This window comes from Melospiza melodia, chromosome 19 (assembly GCF_035770615.1).
Source record: "Melospiza melodia melodia isolate bMelMel2 chromosome 19, bMelMel2.pri, whole genome shotgun sequence".
In the NCBI taxonomy this organism is placed as follows: Eukaryota; Metazoa; Chordata; class Aves; order Passeriformes; family Passerellidae; genus Melospiza; species Melospiza melodia.
The window spans coordinates 292,425-314,926 of NC_086212.1; the positions used below are offsets into that span (position 1 = coordinate 292,425).

General features: G+C 42.5%; 1 protein-coding gene across 3 annotated transcripts in view; it reads right to left on the reverse strand.

Annotated features, from left to right (window-relative positions):
* LOC134426787 (fer-1-like protein 4) overlaps positions 1–11,454 on the reverse strand; it is a 65,080-nt gene extending 53,626 nt beyond the window's left edge. For 2 of the 3 annotated variants that reach the window (XM_063172025.1, XM_063172023.1), the window contains exon 1: positions 4,150–4,210. The gene's annotated coding sequence lies outside the window, so the exon portion shown is untranslated. Of the gene's footprint in view, positions 1–4,149; positions 4,211–11,440 lie in introns of those variants that run through there. The other variant, XM_063172024.1, reaches the window with a different exon arrangement.
* Positions 11,455–22,502: the final 11,048 nt, after the last annotated feature.

The following is a 22,502-nucleotide window of genomic DNA, read 5'->3' on the forward strand; positions in this document are numbered from 1 at the left end:
AAGGAAGGCAAGACACCACTATAGCTGAGTAGGGAACTGCTGGTCAAACTAAAGGGAAAGAAACAAATGCATAGACAGTTGAAGCTAAGACAGGTCACCCACGAAGAGTATAAAGTTCAGTTGTGTAGGGGTGGCCAAGGTGGAGCTGGAACTGAAACTGACAAAGTAGGCAAAGGGTAAAAGGAAGAGCTTCTATAGGCCCATTAATCAGAAAAGAAAAGTCAAAGGTGTTAGACCCTGATCAACAATGCCGGAAAACTGGTAACAACAGATGAGGAGGCTGAGGTACCCAATAGCTTTTTTGCCTCAGCCTTCAATGGCGAACTCCCTTTCCACACCTCTTGAGTGGATGGACAGCAGGCTGAGGACTGGAGGAGCTAAGTCCCTCCCACTGTAAGTAAAGATCGGGTGTGTGATCACCTGAGGTATCTGAATGTACTTAAGTCTGTGGGACCCATAGATGGCTTCACCAAGGGCAAGTCCTCCCTGACCAACCCAGTGGCCTTGCACAACGGCATCGCTCAGTAGACAAGGGAGGGGACAGAGATGTCATTTATGTGGACTTCTGTAAAGGCTTTGACACAGATCCCCACAACATCCTTCTCTCTAAATTGGAGAGAGATGAAGCTGATGAGTGGACTGTTAGATGGGTAACAAAGTGGTTGGACAGTCACATCCAGAGAGTAGTGGTCAATGGCTCAGAGACCCAATGGACGTTAGTGACAAGTGGGGTCCCTCAGGGGTCCATACTGGGACCAGTGTTGGTTAATATCTTCATTAGTACATGAAGGGAACAAGTGTACCCTCAGCCGGTTTGCAGATGACACACCTGAAGGACAGGGCCATCCAGAGATACCTGGACAAGCCTGAGAAGTGGCCCACAGGAATCTCTGAGGTTTAACAAGGCCAGATGCTGGTGCTGCATCTGAGCTGGGTATCAGTCCCAGTATTGATCCAGACCGGGGCAGGAACAGATCGAGAGCAGCCCTGATGAGAAGGGTTTGGAGGTGCTGGTGGATGAGAGGCTGCACACGCCCGGCCGTGTGTGCTGGCACCCAGAAACCAACCATGTCCTGGCTGCATCAAAAGAAGTGTGGGCAGCAGGTCAAGGGAGGGGATTCTGCCCCTCCAGACCCCTCAGCTGAGGCCCCACCTGCAGTGCTGCATCCAGCTCTGGAGTCCTCAGTGCCAGACAGACATGAACCTGGTGGAACCAGTCCAGAGGAGGCCGCCAGGTTAATCAGGGGGATGGAGCACCTCTCTTAGGAGGAAAGGCTGAGAGAATTGGGTTTGTTCAGCCTGGAAAACAGGAGGCTTAGGGGTGACATAATTGCAGCCTTCCAGTTCCTAAGGGGGGCTTACAAGAAAGATGGACAGGGACTTTTTACAAGAGCATGTAGTGACAGGAAAAAGAGGAATGGATTCAAATGGAGAGTAGGTTTAGATTAGATACTTCTTTGCTGTGAGGGTGGTGAGGCACTGGAACAAGTTGCCCAGAGTAGTTGTGGCTGCCCCTTGCTTGGAAGTGTTCAAAGCCAGGTTGGATAGAACTCTGAGCAGCCCTGGTCTAGCAAAAGGTCTCCCTGCCCATGGCAGGGGTCTGAAACTAGATGATCTTTAATGTCCTTTCCAATTCAAACCATTCTCTGATTCTATGAAATTGCAGGAAAAATAACCTAGCAAAGATATGCTGAAGACTATGTTTACTCCTCCTTTCTACCTTGTCAATTTACCTTGTTTAATTGGTTATGTCCTAATTAGACAAGGTCAGAAGCTCTTGGGAACACTATCTTTTCATTTTCTTTGTGCAGAAGTGAGAAAACAATCCCTGATTGAAAATTCAACCATTTCTGTAACAGAAATGGCAATCTCTAAGGGATTTTCTAATGCAAAAAGCTTTTTTCAGTTTAACCAAACATTTTTTTTTAAAGTCCTATTTTAGATGGTACATACTCTTCTATGGATCCATCTAAATTGGCCTATTCCTGGCTTGTATCAATGCAGCTTCATTTGTCACTGTTTACATTGTCCATCATCAGGTTTTAGCATGGTACTGCTCAAAACTGCTGCACAAAGACCCTAAAAGATCACAGGCCCAGATCCCAGCGAGGCAGACAAGGCTGAACTGAGAAGAAATGCTTGGATTTTAGCACTGGATTTCTACTTCAACTTTCTGTTGGCCTAAGACCAGAGGAAAAAAAAAAGTGAAAAATGCTTGTTCAAGAACAATTCTGTGTGACAGCACGCTGAGAGATCTCAGCCCTTAAAGGTCATGATCTAGCATTGGGAGCTGCCCTTAAATACAGCAGTGTGCTGGGGTGACCCTGGCTGGATATGAGATGCCCATCAAAGCCATTTATCACCCCACTCTTCAGCTGGACAAGAGAGAGAAAATACAATAAGGCTCATGACGAGGCGAAGGGAGACAACCCATCCTTTGATCAGCATCGAACTCCAATTTATTGATCCAACATGCACATTTTATAACCGTGTTAATTAAGTTCATACATATTGCAAAACCCAAGCTCATCATTGGCTACCGATTACACACCAACCCCTCCTTTTGTTTTCAATACCTGTGGTTTGTTATTGAGACCAAGACTTGTTTTTCTCATCCTGTTGTGAACGGTTCTCAAGGCCTCCATGTTTGTCACTCTGCTTTCCCATAACTATCCAAGGACAAGGTATTTACTTGTTATTAAAAAACAAGCCTGAGAACTCTGCTGTTTACAGGAACGTGCTTGAGAATTTGCTGCTTACAGCTGCCTTTTACTTTTCAATCAGCTGTATATGATTATGGCATGTCTGAACAAAACTCTATAAGCCATGTCTGAGCAAAATTCTCCAACAGGCTCATGGATCAAGATAAGGACAGGGAGATTGCTCAGCACCCACCGTCATAGGCAAACCAGATTTGACATGGGGAAATCAGATTAATTTGTTGCTAATCAAATCTGAGTAGGATTAAAAAAAGTAAAAACTAAATCTTGAAAACATCTTCCCCTCACCTCCCCTCTTCTGGGGCTCAAATTCACTCCCAAATTCTCTCTCTCCTCCCCCCTCAGTGGGGTACAGCAAACGGGGTCTGTGGTCAGTTCACATATCATCTTTGCTGCTCCTTCTTCAGGGGAAAGTCTCTCCTCACTCCTCCCCTGCTCCAGCAAAGGGTCACTTTCACAGGAAACAATCCTCAATAAACTTCTCCCATATGAGTCCTCCCCACAAGCTGCAGATCTTAATGAACTGCCTGTGTAGGTCCCTCCACAAGATGCATTCTCTGCTTGAGTGCCTGGAACACTTTCTCCTCCTTCTTATTTACCAGCCTTGGTGTCTCTAGTATTGATCCTCTAATATATTCTCACTCCTTCCCTCTGAGTGCTGTCACACAAGGTTTTTTTCCTCCTTCTTAAATCTGTTATCCCACCATCACTGATGGACTTGGTCTTTGCCAGTGATGAGTCTGTCTTGGAGCTGGCTGGCATCAGCTCCATTAGATACCAGAGAAGACTCTGGCAGCTTGTCAGAGAAACTGCCCCTGTAGCCCCCACTACCAAAACATTGCCATACAAACCAAATATAACCTGAAACCATGGCTATGAAGAAAAGCAAGCTTTTAAGACAAACTTGAAAAGAGAGTGGTCAAACATATCCACATGGCTGGTGGGGAAATCCTGGTTTCTAACAGCCTCAGCAGATGGTGGCTCTGGAATCTTAACAAGCACAGGCAAAGGGCTGAGCTGAATCCACTGGTACCTGTAACCCAGCAGAAGTAACCAATTTGAAGCAACAAAAATTTCAGTACAGACTGACAATCAATTAAATCTAGACCCTTTCACTGAAGGTTATGGAGCTTGCCTGCATCAACACACATCTGCTTTTGTCAGCATCAAGGTGAGAGTAAAGCTATATTTGCCCCATGTCTTGGTGCTGCATTTGATTTCTACCAGTTGTGAAATAAACACAGCACTTCAAACATCTCCCCCACTCAGTGGCATTATTAATAAAAAGGTGTTCTCATCTTGGCAATAAGGGTTGCTGGGGTTGAAGTTCAAAGCAAACTCATGAGATACCTTGGGAAATGGGACATTACAAACAGTTAGGGAATGCAGACATGGACAGAGCAAGGGCCCGGCATGGTGAACGCCCTACCTGCCAGCTAGGAGGAACCCGAGCTCCAAACCCAAATGCAGGAAACAGCTTGTCACTGGAAAGAAAGGGCAACAATAAAAATGAGAAAGAGAAATTCTGTAATAACTCACTCTTCAGTTTTATTCACCAAAAGTAGCTGGACACCAAGGCAGAATTCCTGCCACAAGGAATTGGTACATCATCTAGCCGCCCATGGCCTAGCACCAGGTATCCAATGGTTTCAGACTTGGGCTTGAGAGTTAGATAATTTCTCTCAGTGCAGCACCCCACAGGACTCTCAGGAGATTTCAAAGTAGCAAAAGAAAAGCCAGACCACTCCCAGCCTGGCTACAGGACAAAGCAGACAAACATGACTGCTCCCAATGTCCATTCCCATTGAACCAAATAGGGCATTCATGTTTGCAATGCATCATCTGCAGCAAGAGATCAGTGCCCAGCTGAAGCATCAAGGGACTCAGAAGGGACAAGCCAAGCAAATACGGCAAATTATGAAGGGCTGCCATTGCCCTCCCTAGCACTGACAGAGGCAAGAGGAAACAGTAGCAGCTCCTAAAGGGATCTCCCAAGGAAAGGCAGTCCTTTAATCATTAAAAGAGTGCAGGGCTAAAACAAGCTGTTCTAGTCACATTTTTGACATGGTGACTAGATCAGTCAAGATCATTACATATGTATCATAATTCTGGACTACACTTCCCACACTCCAGATGGCAATCAAGGTACTCATTTATCCCATCTGGGCTGATGTAGTGAAAAGAATCTGGTGACTTGGGATCTCCACTAGAGGCAGTGAAGTCTACACCCACCTGATCAGGCAACATGATGGCAGCAAGTCACTGATATGTCAGCACAAACAAATAAGAACAAACTATATCCAGAAACAGGGGGTTAGCTCAAGACCACACAGTTCCTTTTCTCCCAGGCACACAGCAACCCTATGCAGGGACATGTACACAAGCCTGCACCCCTTTTCCCACTTGGGTACAGGTATTTCCAACCCATAGCAATCCTTTCCATTGACAGACCAAATCAATTTCTCAAAAGACGTTCAAGAAGCCCTAGCTCCATTAAAGTGCTATTTGATCACAAAAAGCAAAAACACAGTATCCTTTAGTGTTTTGCAGACTTAATCACTGCATATTCATACTGCATTTGCAGTCACTCATGCTGCCAATAAAAGTACTGAACACAACCTCACTGCTTTTGTCCTGTCATCTACCAATACAAGCAGTAGGGAACAACTCACCATAAAGTTAATCTGGCAGCCTCCCATCACATAGTCCAAAAATTAATATTCCGTCTCAATCTAGAGGAACAGATACTGTAACATCTACTCATGTCACTACAATCAGAAAATAAAAAAAAAAAAAAAAGATATCCAACAAAAATCTTCCTACCTTGCAGGATTTTATCCTAATAATGCCAGAGTTTTTGTAGTTTTTTTCTTTTGTTTTTTTCTCAGGATGAATGCATTCATATTCCACTTACAGAAAGCAAGCACAGAAGCATGTTCCAAAATATGTGCCTTTACAGGAGAGCAAATCACTGAAACAGACAGTGCCACACATCCCCCAGTTTCAGAGTTACCAAAATACCCAGCATAATTAAGAAATTGAATTTTGAAAGGTCTGTGACTACTTTGGCCACTATCTGATGAGCTAAACAGAGTGCTTTTGCACCAGCACTAGGCAGAGGAAGCAAAATTCTCAGGGTGGGAAGGCTAAAAAAGCCTGGGCCACAGGTTCCCAGTGGCACTGCTTACCTGCTTGGATTCATTCATATTGGTTCTGAAGTCACAAGGGCTAGGAAAAAGGCAAGAACCTTCCACCCACTTTTGTATTATGCCCAATCAAGCTGTCTGGCAACTGGAGTAATCCTGGGCTACGTCCTGTGTGCAAATACAGCTGCCTCAATTCAGGTGAATCTCAATCTCCGGAGAATGAGATGTCAGGTTTTCACTGCAAACAAACCAAAACCAGCACCACCAGCATGTGACTCAACTTACTCTAGTATTGGATGACCAAGACAAGTGCCCCTTGGAAGGACTACAGTTAGCTGTTAGCAGGCAAGGTGACCAGAGTGCTCAGGAGGGGGACCAGCTCCAGCACATAGATTATATGAGACAAGCTGTGTTTCTGGACTCACCTGTTACAACATCAAAACGCACTTCTATTTTCACTTGACTCAGCAGAGGCCAAAGCAAACTGAACTGCTGGGAAAAGTAGCTCAGCGGACAACAGGATCAGCAGATAACCGGCTCAAGGATATTTTTAGAAATAGGAATGGTAACAGAACCCAAAGAAAACAAAGAAATATAATTCCCACACCAGATTTTATTATTTTTAAATGTTGGCTTAATAATACAAAAATACACATTTGGAGGCAACAACTAAAAGGGCATGTCCGAGGTCAATATTAGAAAGGGTTTGAAAGGCTGAAATCTGGACTAAGCAGGGGCTGAGGAAGTTCACCAGAGAGGCAGCATCAGCTGTCTGCATGTGCCCAGGGTCGTTTCTAAAGCGCCTAACAAGTCATGGGAGCCATCACTGTCAGGATCTGCACACTGCACCTGAAAGGAGGAGGAAGCAGGCAATGGGCAGGTGTCCTGCAGTAGGGAGACTGGCCATGGCTCACTGCCCCGTCTCCTGTCTGACAGCTCTGCATCAATGCTGGTGAACTCCCCCATGCCATCAGGACTGGAGATGCTGGCCACACCACTAACTGAAACCCAGGAGCAAAGACACACAGCCACAGTGAATCTCAAGAGAGGAACATGTTCACTTCCTCACCCATTTAAGTATGCATGGTGAAAACTTAAAAAAAAATAGTCTTCCCCTGGTTTAAATGGAAGAGATTAAATAAATAAATAAATATTTTAAAGAAACATTAAAACCCCCCAACATTTCACAGTACAAATGTGTAAATGTGAGGTCATTCAGGACAAAATATGCAACTGGGGTAATGGGAACAAGCAATTAAAACTTTATTATTCAAACTGTGTTCCTTTTTTCTGTCAAACAATAGTATCAATTTACAAGGAAATTCCAATTTCCATGTAACAGTAAATCTGTCTCTTTCTGCATCTTATACCAACCAAATTATAAATACTTTATTAATAAACAGTAATTTTTATGTCAGAATGAAGGCTTCAGAACTAGATAATGCAGAACAGCAATGCATATACAAATAAAAATACATTAATAACCAGTTTACAGGAACATGGTGTCATAGCTCTCCACAAAATCACCAGCAAGGAGCATTTCTAACATGTTCAACTGCAGAACACAAGTAATTCCAGAAGCAGCCAACTAAGGGACAGTTGTAAGCAGCTGCCTCTTCCTCCTCTGAAGCTCACATGCCACACAGATTCAGGAACTCTCTTTCTGAGATCTGCCTTCAGAAATCAAGTTGACGTTACTCCAGTATAAACCACAGTGACAGCTTTCTCCTAAGGACAATGGGACAAGATGAACCCATGGGTAATTTCACACCCTGATAAGGATGTCAAATTCAATGGCTACATACCTGAATTTGACATAGGGCTCTTTACAGGACTATTCAGATCTAAAGGGTGTCTTCCACTGGTATCAATGGAAAACCCATGCAAACAGCCAGGTGAATTATGGCTTAATGTAGTCACCTAAATGGGAAGCACCATGGCATCTCCACTGTCTTAATGGCAACAGATACCACAGAAACTGTTTCCCTTTCTCCTCCCCCATCCTTCCCACCTAACTTCTGCTCTTCTCATCTAAACACTCCACCATGAAGCAATTCCCACCCCTCCTCCCTGGACTTTACTTGGCTTCTCCCAACATTTCTGATGTTTGCACATCACCCAAAAGTGACTGGATCATGCCAGGGAGGCCTTCTCTTGTGCAGAAGCCAGGGTGCAGACTCCCAGTGAAGAGTCTCCTTTATGCCAGTACACCTGGAGAGCTTCAGGAAATCCAGCCATCTCCACATATCTCTTCTTCCCTCCTTCCTGCTCCTACTCCCCTCACAGCCATGCCAAGGACCAGTTCAGTTATTAGTTCACAACACGGTATGGTTTAAAACAAACCTCTTCTTACAAGGGCTTTTTTCTAAGACTGGCCAAGATTCACTGCAGGCAGCCCAAAGAGTGGTGTTGCTGCAAACAAAACCCTCCAATACTGCAGGACACTGTATTGACTTATTTATTATTTCTTCACAAATGAACTCTCCAATACGCATTACAAGCCATGGAATACAGTCAGCAAGAAAAAGGCCCCTTTCATCTACAGGAGGAACTTTCAAAATCCACAGAAAATTATTTTGCCTTTGTGTATACGCCACTAAACCTGAGAATACCAACAAATACAAATTTCTATTTTGCTACTTCTATTTGCTACATTTGTTATTTCTATTTAAGTAACTAAGTTGAGATGCTGCTCTCACTTATTTTTCATAAGACCGGAACAAAGATTAGGCTGGGTCACAAATATGAGCTGTTCTTAACACAGAACAAGGAGAACATCACTCTGAATCACAATGAAGAAAGAATTGCCATAACAGTACATAACATTTGAGCAAAAGATTTATGTTCACACACATATTCAGCATTTAATCCTCACACAGAGCTGGCAAAGTTGTTGTTTAGGGCATACACCAAAATGGTGTATGCTGCCCAAAGTTTCACCACTAGGTAAATTTTTGGAAGCCTCAAACAAGAGGTTTCGAGGAACAAATTCCAAATTAAAAATAAAACAGTAGCGCAACATTATATACTTCAGTGTTGTTAGTGAAACTCCTGACTATCAGTCTAGACTCCCCTGACTAACTTCCCCAGCATGTTAAGCTTAATCCTTTTTCACAGCTACATTGGGAAATTTCAGAGATTATTTGCCCATACATCAAGAATATTGGCTTAAATGAACTAACAGAAAAAAGCTATCCTTTTGAAGAAGTACATAATTCTGAAGTGAACTCCAAAGCATAGAAAGCTTCTAGAAAACAAACAAAACAAAATTATAACACAATATTTTTGGGCTATAGCAAATACAGCCCCACAAAACAGCATGTGTAGACCATATCATGTCAGTTCTAACCAATGACAATATGCACCTCTTAGTCACCTCCTCTATATGCTTGCTGCACACTTTTGAACAAAGATGACTTCTTTCTGACCTAAGATTGTTGATTCCCCACCAATAACAACTCACAAACACCACTTAGAACACTGCCACCAATCAATAAGCCCAGCACACCTGTTCAAGGTTTGGATTTTTCTTTTTTTTCTTTCTCTCAGGGAATTTTCCTCCCATTTGTTGCCTACGAGGGACAAAAGATGTGGCCAAGATGGGGAGGAGGGGACAAGGGGTGTAGTTGGCTGCAGTCTCAGCTGGGGAGTGAGCTTGGTACCTGGGGGAGATTTTCTCTTGCAAAGTGCAGAGATACCAAGACTAATTTGGTGCTGAACTGCTGCTGCCCAAAAGCTTCACCACTGTGGAGTTTTGTCCTTCACCGCTTCTCCTAACCCTGGGTGAGCCTCTGCTCGTAAGAGCAGCTGTTGAACTGGGACCTTTTCAGCAACCAACCTCACTGGAAGAGACCCTTATCAAGTGGTTGAGTGCCTCAGGGGAAACCCAGGACCCCTCTCCCCCTCTGGAGGGAGCACCTCTCTGCTGCCTGTGGGAGCCTGGTTGCCACTGCTGGACCCCCATTGCTCCTGCCACAGCTTCGGGTTTTTTGCTACACTTTGTTTGCCACCCAGGGTCTGCTCACCTCTGCTGTTCCAGCCTGCTGTTCTGAGGTTCCTGCCTGGCTGCTTCCCGTGAGTTCGCCAAAGAAGCCCTTTCCGCATCCCTTCCGCCAGCCCGGCCGCCATTGCCGTGCGCAGAGAGGCGGCCGAGCTCGCGCCACAGCGCCCCCTGCAGCCCCGGGGGAATCATCGCCCCGCCCTGCCCGGCCGGGAGCCACCAGCGCCCCTGCTGGCTGTGCCCGGAACTGCAGCGCAGGGGAAGGGGCCTGCAGCCGCGACAAGGCCGGCCCTGGGGCTCTGCGTCTGCTCGTCGGTGCTGCCGCCTTGGGGTTGGTTTGCCTTCTTATACACACACACGCTAGTAAGGAACTGCTATTCCTCTTCTGGTATCTTTGCCTGAAAGCCCTGTCATTTCAAAGTTATAATAATTCAGACGGAAGAGGGTCATAGTCTCCTTTCCATGGGAGGTTCCTGCCTTCTTTGGCAGACACCTGTCTTTTACACCAAAACAACACCTGAACACCTATTTCCAGGTTAATAATCTCAGTAATTATTAGGAACTACCATACTGCACAAAGAACAACATTAGCATGCATGTGTTTTGCTAAATCTTCCATATCAAGCTTTCAGCATGAGATTTCTTCAGAGAGAGGATGAAGAAGTAAAATTCTGCAAATGTAAAGCATTTAGGTGTTAGAAAAGTAGAAAGAAGTTATACTCACACAGAACAATCTATGTATTTAAATGCCTTTAAATTATCAATGCATTGCTTAGAAGAAAAATTACCATATTAAGTTGCTATCAGATTTTTCTTTTGTAGAAACATATTAAAATATGCAGTTGTTCTGCTATACCTCCACAAGCCAGGGACACAAAGAATTAATTATCATATACAAGACCACAGGGGAATGCAATTCTGACTCAAAACTAAATTTCTACTTGAAAAAGATAGAAAAAGAGTTGGGAAAACCTTCCAGTCTCTTGAGTGGATAAATCTGACAGATAACTCAAAGACCTCTCTGTGTTAATATCCCAAGGCACTTAAGTTTGTCCAATATCTGCATGTTTCTCAGTCAACTTAGAAACAGTGCTAGAAAGCCGCAATGAAAAAAACCCAAAAAACCCAACCAACCAAGACACCATCACCAAAGCTCAACTTGAAACCCTGGCCAGAATACTGAAAAAAAACCAGTTACAATTCTTCTTATGACTAATCATTGGAAACTGTGTCACTTCTGCATTTCCTGACTTCTCAATTTGACAACTCATCATATTTTAAAACAGACATATAATCCCTTATCTGCTGCACTACAATTCTAGAAAGGCAATCTAATAACTTAAATATGACTAGACAACCTGATAACTCATAGTTAGCATCAACAGAAAATTGATGCCATGGAACAACAAAGAGAATTTCTAAAGGCTGTACCTTGATAGGTTTATTAAAATCTCCACCACAGAAAGTTTGCAAGGGAACAACTGAACTTCCTCCAGCATGGATTTAAGTTGTTCTTAATGACCTTAAAAATATGACAGCATAATGTCACATGAGGAATACAGCATGCAACTCACAAGGAATGATGACATGAGGGCTCTTCATGGCAAGTTAAGAATAGCTTCAACCAGTTCAATCCTGGCATGTACCAATGGCCAAGCAACAGCTCTGCAAGAAATAAAAGCTTGATGCTCTCAGTGAAGTTACATTTTACAGCCAAGCTCAACACCAATGAGAAGGAAGAGAGACCCTCTTCTCATCTGCCGTGGTCAGACTCCTTACTCAGGTAGTTCCATCCAGTCACCAGGCAGCAAATAAACAATTTGCTGCAGCCATAGTGAGCAGAATACCTTTTTATAGGATACTTTCTCTACAAAGCTGGTGCAAAGCGTGACCAGGAGTGGGACTCTCTCACTTTGAGTAAGAATAAGCTGTCTGATCAACTCAAGGAAAACACTTTGCGGAAATTCTACCTCTGTTCTGTACACAAGCTGCCATGCTCCAGCATTGCTCTGCTTGTTAAACTCCAGAAATTGATCTGATTTACCTAAGAAATCCTGCACACAAAAACCCAGAAGTAATCAGCCTCCTCTATATTTTACCAAAATGAGTAAAGAATTAACTAAATAGTAGACAATGCTTCAAAAAAGAATGAAGTCAAACAAACTGTGCATTAATTTTCTTTCCTTTTTTATTTTCCTTTTAAAAACTGCTGCACTCTGTAAGTCATCAGCATTTATAAGCTCCAATTCCAAGATCTCCTCCTCAAACCACTTTTGTCCCTACAAATCGAATCATTTTGCTAACTGAGAGTTAAGTGACTAAATCCCTGTATTGGTCTTAAAATAACATTGAGCAGAATACCTAAATTTCCACCTTTTCTTCTTTAACAAAATTACTGAAATATCAGTTCGCTTGAGACAATTATATAAGTGTTTGGTATTCACATACAGAATATTCAAAACCAAAATAATACCTTAAAACCTAAACCTGGCAGTTGAGTTTCTAGTTTGACATTGTGGACTTCAACACGCAATTGTATCTCCAACTTACTCCACTGTAAATAACACAAAATACAGCAAGTCTTTGCTCACAAATGGATCATTGGCTTAGCTTAACGTCTGCAAACACAGAGATTCCTGACCAAAAGGCACAAAATGTAATTACTAGAGAAGTATGCAAGATATTATTTTTAAAATCAATACCTTTTTGTCCAAGTTTTGGGCTTCAATTTCCAGGTACAGAACCCTGGTATCCTTAATCTTCTCTGCTGAAATCCCTGCCATGGAAATTTAGGGGGGGAAAAAGTGTAAACAAGAAATCACAGAGTTTTGCTTATATTTTGTCCATAAAAGAAACTGTAATTTCTTTTAAATATCTCTCTCCTGTATATATGTAGCATTTGAAGATATACTGACAAGAAACCAGAAAAGCCACTTTATCCCAGACAACATATTGAGAGAGTTTTTTCAAACAAAAACCTTATCTACTGTAATAGTGCCCTTTCCTGCTTCAGTTCCAGCAGTTGGGTGAACACTGAGCTGGACACAACCTAAGGTTAGAAGACAGATAATAAAAAAATAATAATAAAAATATCATGTTAGACAAAGAGGAAAGAATCACTCTTGAAGTGCCTCCTAAGTTAAGCAATTAATTACAAAATACATGTATTTCTAACCTTTGCTTTGATCGACATGATTTTTCTAACCACATTCAATGGTAACACAAACAAACATGTTTAACAGTGTTTTCAAATTTGAATATGTTTCAGCCTTTGACAAAGCATATTTTCACTTCATTTTTCATAGTAAAGCCAACTTTCGCTGCTATTTTGTACATCATTTAACACGTCCACACGTACCTGATCCAGTGCACACTCAATCCCTCCCAGGTAGTCATCATCATTTAAATCAAAGGATTTGTTATCAATATCATACACGCTGAATTTTAGCTTCTGTACTTTCTCAAAGTAGTAGTCCACAACCAGTTTCTTGCAGAATTCAGGGTCTTGGCAGTTCTTGACCTTTTCCGTGTGATCTAGCTGCAAAACAACACAGGAGCAAAGCTGTTGACAATGAGTAACAAGCCCCTATTCTCCTACACAGCTTTTTACAGGCACCAGCAAGGCTACACACCCTGCACCATGCCTCATGCTCAGTGACAAACTGGGCTGACCGATGGCTCACCGAGAAAGGAAATGGCATTGAAAAACGCTATTGTATGGGAAAATTCTGGAAACTAGGGGGAAAAGACTGCTGAAACTATGTATTCTGGAGCTTGCGCTCTACAGCAAGTCACATCGTTACAGGCAAATGAGCCTCCTGATGCAACTCTGAGCAAACAAGTCAGCAATTAAAGAAAACACTGAAGGTTTGAGTGTGGGCAATGTGACTGCTCACCAATCGTAAATCTGAATTAAGTATGTCACACACCTGCCAGGAAAACCTACGGGATGGAAAAGGGGAGACTCAGCGTTTCTACAGCTACCGGCAGCGCGCGGGCCGCTCTTACCTCAGCCCAGCGGCCATCGCCCCGCGTCCTGCGGCAGGACGCAGAGGGAGTCCGACCTGGAGCTCAGGTCCCGTCGAGGAGGCTCCTCCGGGCCACGGGCAGCTCCACCCGGGACACGCACGCGGCCATCTGCGGGCAGAGCACAGCGTCAGACGGCCCGGCCCGGACCCCGCGTGCCCCCGACGCGGCGGATCGAGGCACGCGCGGGCGGGGCGGGGCCGCGGCTACCGGCGCTCCGCGGCCCCTCCCGCCCCGGGCCGGGCGGTGCGGGGGAGCGCGGGACCTCCGCGCAGCCGGGCACCACCTGCGGCCCGCCTCGCCCCTCGCTCTTGAATTCACCTATTTCTACCGGCCTCTCCCCGCTGCTCCCGCTCCCCCCGCAGGAGCCCTTCCCTTTGCCTCGGTGCGTGCTGCTGCCTCAGGTTTCTACAAAGGGCCGGGCCTGTTGTCCCCTCCCCGGGACCGCCGCTCACAGCCCAGCACAGGGACCGGGACCTCCGTCCCGCCAGCGCCGCAGCCACCGCTCCGCGCCGAAGAGTCGCCCCACGCGGTGAAAGCACGGCCAAAGCTCCCCCTGCTCACCCACGGGAGCCACAGAGCCCCCGTGCCTTGCCGTGTTGGCTTCCAAAACACCACAACATCATCCCGCAAACAGGGGATAACTAAATTTTATTAGACATTAAACTGCAGACGTTTCTGTTTGGAGAACAGCTATAATTCTCAAAACTGAATTTAGAAAATAAGCCTTCAAGCACCAAAACATTTCAGAGACTGGACAGTTTGAGGACTAGACCTTTAAATGAGATTATTTCATAGAGAAGCTTCTTCTTCTAAGTCCCGAAAATAAGGAAATACTTGCTTTGGCTTTTTAGTACCCAAGTACCCCATGGCTTCCTCATACTTGCAGGGTGAATATATTTAACTCAAAGAGATGAGCTTTTATTGTACAGCATTTAATCCCTCGGACATCCCAGTCAGTAATCTACCCTGGACAAATATTAACGAAGTCACTTAACATGCCAGTGCATGGTGCTCCAGTGATAGTGACAGGACAAAACCAGCACTCAGTAAAATTTAGCAAAGCTTTAGGCAAAGACAATCATAGTGCAGCATTAAACTAAGGTCATCATCATCACTTGGTTTAACACCAGAATATTTCTTAAAAATTGTTTGAAGTGGTCTGGTGGTCAGCTGTTAAAAACTAGTGGCAGAAGCCATCCATTTTCTACTCAGTTGCCTTCAACCACAAGATTCACAAAGAAACCACTGACTTTAATAAATACATTTCTTGTAAAATTGCAAGTCACAGTTATCAAGTTTTTTCTTTACTGACACATATTGTCCTACCAGACCAGCATTCATCTCCCAGACTCACATAGGGGCAAACAGACAACAGCAAAACTTTGTTTGACACCCATTATTTGACAACAAGATTAGGACATCCAGTCTGGGCTCTTTGCCAACATTTTGCCTCTGTTTTTCTCTACTGCAACAGAGAGTTCTGTACTAGCCAAGAGATACCTTTCCTCCCAGTAGAGCTCAAAGCAGGAGTTAAGTTGACCTCAAAGAAACAGCTCCCCATAAGCTTTAGCATCCCAGTCAGCAGTGGCTTCTTTCTGGGAGGAAACTGCTACTGCAGATCTTAAGCTGCATACAGAACAAGCCCACATATATTTATTCCATGTTACAAAGACACCAAAAAGGAAGAGTTTGAGATAGCAACTGTTAAACAGAATGAAGCCAGGAGCTGAAGGGACCCAAGTCCTCAAACCCAATCACCTCTTAACTGGTACCTGAATCTCTTCTCCAGATCAGCAGCAATGAAATTATGAAAATACTCCACTGTTTCAAAGATTTGACTTCCAGCGCCCTAACACCCAGAAGGCTATCTCATCTGATTGTTTTACATTTAGTAATGGCATAGGATTTCCCTTGAAATACAGCCCAGATGTTCTGCTGAACCACTGGGGACATACACAAACTACAAGGGATCCTTTCCCACTATATCCTCTTGCTCCATCAGGAGATCACAGGACACTCACTGGTGGACATTATCACCAAGACACAGCAAAGCAGGCCAGCTGTTTGGAGTAGCTGAGCAGGAACTGTCCTAACTGGCTCTACAGCCTTCCTCACCAGCTCGGGAGATAACAGGTTTAACAACTACAGACTGAATCCTTAAGAAAAGAGGGAGAGCTCCTTAACAGATTCAGATTTTTTTAAAAAATTAACCTGAAGACACCAGTTTGAACCTCAGCCAGCAATTATTTATAGATTACTGCCTATGGATGTCCTCAAAGAGCCCACACAACCTTCTTTTCACCTCGTGGCTACCCAAACACACTGTAAGGTGTTCTACAGTATCAGTCCATTCCATGAATAGCAGCAGAAGAAAATCCTGGTCATAGACATCCCAGCAGCAAGAGCAACAAGTAGTTGGTCTGCTAAAACACAGTATCTATTTCAGCCAAGCCTGAAGACCTGATTAGTCTGCAAGCAAGCAACTTTGCTCAGTTACCCTGCTCATGCAGTTAACTGAGCAGCACAAATTTCTGGAAATCTGCCTGCATTTGAAAAGCTTAGAAAGATTAAAAGCTTAACATATTTTCATCCCCAGACACATACATATATTAAAAAAAAAAAAAAAAACCAAAAAAAAAAAAAAAACCAACAAAAAAAAAACCAAACCAAAAATAAAAAACAACCCAAAAAAAAAAAAAAAAAAAAAACTGAATGGGAAGAAAAAATAGTGAAGTTCCTCACCAATTAGAAAATCTACCTCCAACTTGATTTTTTTTAAACAGGATTTCATTATGATAATATTGACTTAATTTTTTTCTTTTCCTCCATAAAGTAAGATTCTAGACTTTACTTTCATTTCTCATAGTAAACTATAGTGATTGCATCTCTCTTTCTACAAAAAAGTGAATAGTTTGTGTGAAATTTATCTGCTGACTTTCATCTCCACTTCTTTCCATAAAGTCCCAGTTATTTTCCTATAAGAGAAGTGACAATTCCAAAAGTCTTCAAATATGCCACACCTAACACAACCCCCCACCCTGTTCCTCTTTAAGCTGGAGCCTATGATGCTTTCTCCACTTCCACACAACGCTGCAACGCCATCTTGGCATTTCATTACTCCAGGCTGCCGGGCTGGCACATGCCAGCTCACTGCCAGGGACAGGCACTACGGCACCACTCCGTGCTGACACTGTCGGAGCAGCAACACTTCACCACTTACCAGTGCTGTGCAATGACACATGAGCAGAGAACAATCTTCTAGTGATTACTAAGCTCTAACAGTGTACAAAGGCTCTGATCTCAGGCTAAACATACAGTTTGCTGCAATTATACTGAAAGGACTTGGGGTTTTATTATTTTTATTAACAGCCGTCCTTTTTTTCCTCAGCATGCATTCAAGAACATCAACTGTATTCAGCTTGCAGACTGGAATCAACATTTCAAAACCACATTTCATGTTGTTTCACTGAATTTTCATAGAGCATACTTATTGTATTCATTCATACACAAAAAATAAACTTAGTTTTTAGACTTACAACAGTATTTATAATGACGAAATATTATTTATATTTGTTGCAACACAAATTTTTCCAACAGTTTCAGAAATTCTAAAATGCGCTGTTTTCCTATTGTTCCCCTCACAACCACCTTTGATAATTAATATTGATGTGTACTACTTGAATCTTCTGGTTTACAGAAGACAGTAGGTACTTCCGAAGGAAAACTAGCAGCTAGAGCAAACTACTTTCCACAAAGTTATCACATTTAATTTACAAAGAATTTATTATACATTGATCCTGATCAGCTTGCAACAGCAACAGTTTAACAACCTCCAACTGCCATCAGTTCATTAAAGTACAGCATGGTCTGGAAGTATAAAAACTAATCTAGCCACAGGAATTCAGATTACCAGGTGAAAATTAACTCCAAAAGCAGTAATAAATTCAAACTCTCTTTAAAATATAGAAAACTGACCTACTGGGTACATCCCATCATAGTAGTTTCTAACGAAAAGGCACCATAAGCAAGCCACCAGGGAAGTGCTGTTGCTTGAAAGAGCTTGTAAAATACAGCTGAGGCTGTGCTATACCCTCATGATCGACGATTATACGGACAATAGCCACAAACATCTGATCCACTGCTCCCACCACCTGGGGATCTTACTGGTGAGAGACATCACCCGTGAAGTTTCATCTTGAGTCAAATTCTGTACACTCCTTCAAGGGAAGAGTTTCCAACATACAGCTTCAGATCCATCAGGTACCTCTATTTTTTGCTCTTATTTAGAATTGCACATAACACCAAATTTTGAAGAAAAAAAAAATATCACCCATCTTATCCCTACCAACGCTACAGGAAAATGCTATCCATAGAAATCTACAAGATCCCAAGCACATATTTCAGGGAAGTCTTTCACTACCCAACCAGATGTCATTCCCACTTGTTTAAGTAAAACACAGAATGCCTCTGTACTAGGTACACTTTAAGAAGTGCTCAGACAACCAAACTGAGGTCCAGTTTAAAAAGTCAAAATTATTTTTACTATGCATACCAGCTTTTACCTGTAAAGACGATCATAAACTCTAATAGCTGTATAATACATACGAAAAGATAAATCTCAACTTTTCAACAGAATTTTTCTACACAGAAATGAAGTACAGAAGTAATGAATACGGTCCTAATCAAACCAAGATGAAAAATAAAAAGTTGCTTTCTAGGAAAATTACCGAGGACATCTATGCTACACACTCAGAAGAATAAGCAACTACCTGCTACTTTCTGGAGTTTCATATAGGCATTTCAGAACTTCCAATTTTTTCACATTCCTGCAGAAAAAGCAACCTCTTTCCACACAAAAAAGAACACCTCCAACATAAAGAAAATCAACACATTTAAAAGTCTATAACATTAAATTTATTATTCCTCTAGTGATTGAGCTTAACCAAAGCTTAAAGCAAGTCAATTGTAAGAGAAGAAAGCAGTGTACACTTATGGTTGAAGAAAACTCCAAACCAAGTGTGATTGAAGGCTTTAACTGTCCCAGTTCAGAACTTTGGAGAGTCTTGCATTTCCCCAAAATGCCACATATGGGTGCCTGAAGCATAAATAAACTTCTCTTTACTTACCCCCGAGTGCCACCATTTAGCCAACTAAGGATCAAGTGCTGGACACTCTAAGGTGAGAATTATTGAATTACATTGTTTTATATACTTCCATCCCTCAATAAGCCTTAAGGCCAGAAGCTACTCTTCAGGCTGGGAGGATGAGGAGCACTGGGCAAGAGGGGCACTGTGATCACCCCAGCACGGCAAGTCACAGTAGCCACAGTCACCCAGAGGACAAGAAAAAACTCTAATAACTTCATGGCATCAAACACCATCAGCAGTATTTTTAGCAGTGCCAGGAGGTGGTATCTTCTTGAGAGAAAATGGTAGTACTATCACTGAATACAAGTCTCATGGATCAGCCTGGTTTCGCTCCTCTGCATAAAATGAAATACAACCAAGGATTCAGCCCAAGAAAATCCACAGGATTTTTGTATTTAAACACACTAATAAATTCACATTAAATACTGTACAAAATACCCAACCAGCTCTATTGCAGTGTACACCAAACTTTACACATTAATTTAGCACCTTGTTTAACTCAAACTTGAAGTTTTAATGCATATGGTCCAGGACAACTGATTTCCAAAAAATTTACTTTGTACTGGATTGGCCATAACTCCTGCCTTACATTCTGCTTACAAGCCCAGCACAACTGTCAGCAATCATACCTGCAAGATGTCCCTACTGCAATTTTCATCATCCTAGCCTTTTGCTATCCAACAACTCAAGAAATTAACCCAACACATGTAACACAGCGTCTCCATTAATTAATCTTGCACTTATGAAAAACCCTCTCTCCCTTGTCTATTGCTTAGTTTAATCCCACATCTTCCAGTTATCAGCCAACTTTTTTCAAAACTCCTTCTCTCTTTTTCTGCTGTGATCCCAAAATATGCAGACCAGCAGAAGCAATGCTTTGTCTTATTATTAGTTCAATTTTGAGGGGGCAGCTTGTTACATTTTGGGTTTTGATATTGCAAAATTGATCCTAGTGCTGAGGTCAGGATCACTTGCTGAATGCTATCGGAATAAAAGCTATCATTTGATCCTTCTTTCCTGAATACCATAAGGCTCTAAAAGAAATCATATAGCTAGTTTTGTAAAGATGCACTAAAATGCATCTTTATTTTAAACTGACAGTAAGGCAATCTAATGAGAAGGACCACAGTGCACAAATTATTCATCAATACAGGCCTTTTCCAGCACTTCAGCTCTTCCATGGGCCACAGAACCTCATTCCATAGCTTGAGATGTTCTGCAGAAAATATAAATGCCTGCCATTTTTTCTATAATTTCATTATTTGTGGCGCTTTGCAACGGGGCTGCAAATGCGTTAAGATCACTATTGCTACAGGCAGGGAATAAATCATACTCTCCACACTGTGTTCCAAGCTGTCACCACACATACAAGGGGTTAATTAACTGCTGTTACAAATTTGACATATAACCTGAAACAAAAGGCATCTCTTGTTATAAAAGAATGGTGAATACCATGAAGAACAACTTTCTAAACAAACCGCTGTCAACTTGATTCAGTCCTGGTAAAGAGTGCCCATGGTACAGCCAGCCTTAATTCCAGGGATGAGAGCTCCCAGAGAGGACCGACACAACTGCTGCAGGGCCAAGTGGAGGCTGTGCTGATGCTGAAACTCTGAGCCATGACCAAGGGTAAGGCCCCCAGCCCAGCCCCTGAGCTCAGAACTGGACTGCAGGCTTCATCAAACACTTTACTGACCACTGCAGACCTATGGGCCCGCTGAACACGCAGGAAGGTACAACCTGGCTCTATCCACTGAGCTGTCTCCACAGGAACATTGAAGCTCCAGTATCACCCTGAAAATGGGGGGGTTGGGGGGGCTGTGTGTCCAAAGTCAGCCAACGGGTACAAGCTCTGACAACCTAACCTCCACGAAGCTCCTAGAAACTGACTGAGGAGGCAAAGCTCCCATTTATAACAAAAATAACAAGCTTAGAACACTGGGGGAAAAAAAAAAAAAAACAAAAAAAAAAAAAACTGAAACCAAGCCAAACAATCACAATTGGCATGGCAATTTACAGGAAAAAATGCAAACAGGAACTTCAATCAGTTCATCTTTACTGCAGCTTCCCCCCTACCCAAGAGACAAGTCCCAGCTCTGGGGAAAAAGTACCTTCTACAAATTCACCTTTTCACCTGTACAACGTTCACTGTTAACTTGTACACCACCAATATGCCCCTTAATCATGATCAATAAACTCAAAGAAATGATCATGCATGCCTTCACTATAGATATATTCTCCACTTTTTTGAGAAATAAAGAACTGATAGGCCAAAACTGAAACTATTTAAAATATTTGTTTGGAACATATTAAATTACAAAAGGTTTCAAATTAGCACCTGGACTTAAGCAAAACCTATTACTAAACCAAATTCTTCACACAAAGAAAACATTTCAAAGTTCTTCATAGGATTTAATAGCAGAATAGCAAAACCCATTTCCTTGAAAAAGTAACTTAACACAGGCTATAGCTTTGGAGTCAGTCACTGGACTTGAGCTACAATAGTAACTGCAGTCCTAAAAGTGTTCACTGATTCCTCCCACCAAGTAAGATATTTTTTCCATTCCTTTCATATTTATTCACCTGCTTTTTCCTTCTCCTCACCATGATTCTCAAGTATTTATTACTGAAACCTGAAGAACAACTAAATTGAAAAACAGACTTAACATCTCCACCACACAGACCTTTGTAACAACCCCAAACACATATTTTACATTGCCAATCATCTTTGCCTTTCTCCAGTAAGGTCTTGTTCTTTCCCTTAAACTCTAGCTATTTATACTTCAGGCCTAAACATTCTGTCCCGTTCCCCAGGTAAATCCAGTTGTCTATCACTCAGTCTTCCATTTTTCCATCCAAACTCCTTACGCTGAGATCAATGACTTCACCATATTCCTCTTCTTTGGTTCTTCAACTACTCTGCAGCTTCACCAGCAAGTACCTCCACACACCAATTCTTACTTACACGCACCCATGATTTTTGAAGTGATTCCTCAGCATTAATTCTGCTTTCCCCTTCACAACCTCTACCCTTCCCAAACTCTAGAAATCTAAAATATAGCACCATTGTCCTGTAGTTATACTACACTGATATAATTTTAATTACATCTCCAAAACTAGGCATGGTGACTTCAAGGCAGAAATTCAGTAAGTCCATCTATCTAGACTAGTTCATACTGTGTGAACAGCATGAGTTCAAAGTAAGACTTTAAATACAAATATGCCAGCAATACATTTTACTGATCTTTGCTATTGTATCAAATTCACATAAGAATTTTGGTGGCTACATTGTACCAACAGCCAGTTAATAAATGACAAGCTTGTCATACCAGCTTCTTTTCACTGCACTTGTTGAATAATCACCAGAAAATACTGAAATACTACAGAGGAATTCTTTATGCTATTCCCAGTCACCCTGAAGTTATTATGGCACAGTGACAACTCTTGCCTAAAGAATTAA